Source organism: Belonocnema kinseyi, chromosome 7 (assembly GCF_010883055.1).
Source record: "Belonocnema kinseyi isolate 2016_QV_RU_SX_M_011 chromosome 7, B_treatae_v1, whole genome shotgun sequence".
In the NCBI taxonomy this organism is placed as follows: Eukaryota; Metazoa; Arthropoda; class Insecta; order Hymenoptera; family Cynipidae; genus Belonocnema; species Belonocnema kinseyi.
The window spans coordinates 145,784,278-145,788,565 of record NC_046663.1 but is presented as its reverse complement, the minus strand read 5'-3'; positions in this window follow the sequence as shown (position 1 = coordinate 145,788,565).

Sequence of the window (4,288 nt, the reverse complement as noted above, 5' to 3'; positions counted from 1 at the left end):
TATAAAGCGTGTTCAGACAAGTTATTGGCCTGTATTTCTTCGGGCCAGCTAAGTTGCCTATTTTCGGCAGGAGTATTGTGCGCCCTTCCACCAACCACTCTGAAATCGGCTCTGCCGACTTCAAATATGAGGTGAAAATACGGGCCAAATTCTGATGGGTTGAAGAAAACTTCTTCCACCAGAAGGTTTTGATACAATTTAGTCCCGGTGCGGAATAGTTCTTCATCCCTCTTAATACTTTTTTCACCTCCTCGGTAGTGATGGGTGGGCATTTTTTATCAGGTGTTATGAGGGCAACACACAACTCTTTGAAGCTATTTATATTTTCTGAGTCTTCGTCCAGTCTATGCTGAACTTCGTAGACTTCTTTCCAAAATACTTCGACCTCCTCTGGTTTGGGTTTATTATTATATAAATTTATTATTTATATAAATAATACCGCTTATCTTAAAAATTTAGAATTTAGTTATTTACAGTTAGTTCCATCGAAGAAATCAAGTTTCTACCTCCGAAAATGGCCAAATAGATTATTTGCCAATTTAGTTAGTTTAAACGATTATTAACTTTTATTTGGTAATCAAATATGATACTTAGGTTTTATTTTTAAGTAATATATGACCGATTCCATAGAAAAACTTGATTTATTCCATCAAAAATACCTTATATGGATATTTCTTAATAAAAATTGCCTTTAAAATAACAAAATATTTATTATTATAGTGACAAATCGCCGCCAATCCCCACGAAACCATTTCCATTCACTTATTTGCCTATAACAAATTCAGTGAATTTTTTAACATTTCCATTGCTATTGGACTTCTTTTTGTATAGTTGCCTCCAATTTTATAGGTATTTTTGATTAATTCAAAGTATTTTTTAAATACGGGTACACTTCAAAAGTCAATTTTTTTTCTTCATTGTTGTTATGAAATAAACAAAAAATTCAAACTCAGCCATCACAGTTCGATGCGAAATTTTATTAGCTTTTATTTTAAAAAAGGTTAAAATTGGTTAATAATTATAAAGTGAGAAAAATATTTTATGCATTTGCTAGGAGGAGTAGAGAAAAATTAGGAACCGAGGAAAATATGGTAGAGAAAGAGGTGGCAAAGTGGTCATAACAAGGGAAGAAATAGTTGAGGTGTTAGCAATAATGAAAGGTGAAAAGGCACCTGGTATAGATGAGACTACAAATGAAGTCTGGAAATATGGGGGAACGAAACTAAAGGGATGTGCACGGGTAATGTGTAATAGATAATGGAGAGGAGAGGTGTAGCCAGACTTACGGAAAGAAGGTGTAGTGGCACCCATGGTTAAAAAAGGCAAAGGGGAGGAGCTTAAAGATTATAGGGTTGTGGCGCTGATACCAACCTTATATAAAGTATATGTAACTGTTTTGTCCAAGAGATTAAAGCAAGAAATTAAGGAAAAAAGATAGAGCTATCGAATGAGATAGAGTTTACAAAAGGAATGGATGTGATAGACAACATATATATTCTGAATTATCTGATAAATAAAATTATTAAAAGGAGAGAGGGGAAATGATAGCAATAGTCGTGGACTTAAAGGCGACTTTTGACTCCTTGAACCGAGGCGAGATAGGCAAAGTTTTGATGAAAAAGAGGATACGAAAAGGCTTAATAAAGATAGTATCAGAAATTTTCAGAGAGACTTAATATATTAATGTCAAAGTTAGAAGAAGAAATGAATAAGAAGGGATGAAAAATTCGAGTTAAGGTACCTGTAGACCCTACCTACCTACGTGTCTACTCTAGAGATGAAAAAAATGTTTCATCCCTAGGGAAGTAAACACAGTGTTTCAGCCCGCTCTACACGTACCGAAACTCAAAAACAAAATGTTTCAACCCTAGGGCTGCAAACACCGTGTTTCAACCCGCTCTACAGGTATCGAAACTCGAAGTTTCAATAGATGCGCTATGAAAAAGATATATACAGTGGGATACGTGGACGATATAGTGTTGAAGGCAGATTATGAAGAATGAATGACGGACTTAGTTACAAGATAAAAGAAATACTTAGATGGTAAAACGTTGGATTAAACAGATGGAGACCATAGAACTCATATAAGAGAAAGGATAAAAAAAGCAGGGATAATGGAAGAGATATAGGGATCAAAAAAAAAGGTTCAAGAAAGATTTAAGAAGGAGAACGTGGTTATTTGAGTACGCCGGGATATGTGGTGAGAGAAGAAGCGTAAAGGGATAAATTAAGTGCTAGAGCGGGTGAGAAGGCATGGCAATTTGAGACGAAGTTACGGAAGGGAAAGGGAGAGGAGTTAGCGAAAAAGTGTTTGCTGGAGGTAAAAGAAAGGAGAGGGAGCGCGGTGGAACTAACAGGATGGAAGAAACAAAGGAGGGAGTTTTTTAGTGATAGAAGTATAGGCGAGGAGAATGGAGTAAGCTCAAGACTATAAGATTCAGATCGATTCTAAAGAGTTCTCTTAACTCGCCAAACAAGATCAGGGTAATTAAAACCTCTGCTATCCCTGTCCTTACTTGATTGTTTGGGTTCATCAGATAGTCAAAAAACTGGTCTTGAACCATTAAACAGAACTAGCCGCGTAGAAATAACAGAGCAACAAATGCGTTATAGTAATTCTGCGTAATGGCTTAAAAAGAATATACGCTTATACATAATGATGTGGTGCGCATTATACATCAAATACTTGCTCTAAGCTTAGAACTCTTAACAGAATGGGTGCTTTAGGGTGGCCCAAAAAATCACATTTGAGAAATTTTAACGAGCTTGTTGGCCGAATCGTTCTACCAGGCAAATAAATGTATGCCTATTTTTTATTTTCGAAAAAAAAATATTTTTAGAACTCGCTCTGGCCATTTTTATATCTTATGGAGTTTAACATGTAAAATCTTTCCAATTTTTATTTCTTCGATTTTGGACAGGAAATTATAAGCCAATTTATTTGATATTTAATATACTTGTTTACTTATCAATAAACATTGCATTTATCGCCATTTTATATCTCAGAAATATTTTGCAAAAGTTTTAGGCATATCAAAAATGGCATAAAATGGCAATTTTTGGAGGCTCATTGTGACCCTCAGATATACTCGTGTAACTTGATATTTTGAAGAGACATTCTTTAGACTATTGAGAATAGATTTCTAAAAAAAAATTATTAAAAGTATAATTTAAATTGAGTAAAGCGTAAGAAAAGCTTATGGAAAATGACGCATTTAAGTTGAACACCGGCTGAAGGGACTGCAGGTGGACGGTTGCAAAAAAAGTTGACCCTCGGTCGGTCCACTCATTGTACACCGTATTTGCTGTCATCCCAAGCTGTGGTGACTGACAATGAGTTGAATGGTCGAGTAATAATAAGTTAATAAATCTATAGCTGCACTATGGGTTAAACCTGTAGCTGGTGTAAGGATTTCTTTACTTCAAATCAGGAAACTTTGAAGCCTTAGAGCGAGTTCTAAAAATATTTTGTTTTGAAAATAAAAAATAGGCATACATTTATTTGCCTGCGAGAACGATTTGGCCAGCAAGCCCGTTAAAATTTTTCAAATGTGATTTTTTGGGCCACACTACGGTGCCTTTCTATAAATACATTCCAATGTGTGTTTTCGAAAACGAAGATTACATCTTATATTGGGATGTTTCTATACCAAGGAATAATTACTTCCAAGCTTATCGACTCGTCATCGTGATACGAGAAAAAAAAGATCCTACATTTTCGACATTGCTTGTCTACTTAAACCGACATTTGCAGGCAACCTGTACAACTATGATCCACAAGTATAGCGACCTAAGATATGTAGTAAAGATAGTATAGAGGAATGTGAAACATGGATTTATTCCTCCTATTATAATTTCGGCCACAGGCAAAGTGCTCGCCAAATGCACTGAACATATTGAACATGCAGGAGCTAGTAGGGTACTGGCAGCAGCTCAGAAGACGTTTTTTAGATAGATAAACATTTATTTTTCGGCCTGCTGGCCTTAACAAATTGACTTGCTTGCATTTCCATTTTCTTTTTACAGAATTTTCTTACAACAAACTCTTAAAAACTGACATTCATCCACACCTTACCTCCAAGAACGCTCGCTTGTATAGCCTTGTCTTCCTCAATTCGCCTCGCACGCATGTCCCTACTTTCTCGCTTTGCCTTGCATTGCCAACCCCTGCCTCCGCAGCTAATATCTAATACTTCTCTACTATTTACATTATTTACTATTTTCTTACACCTACTTTCTCTCCTATGCACAATTTTTCCATTCCTCTTCCTTCTTCCTTTTCTTCTCC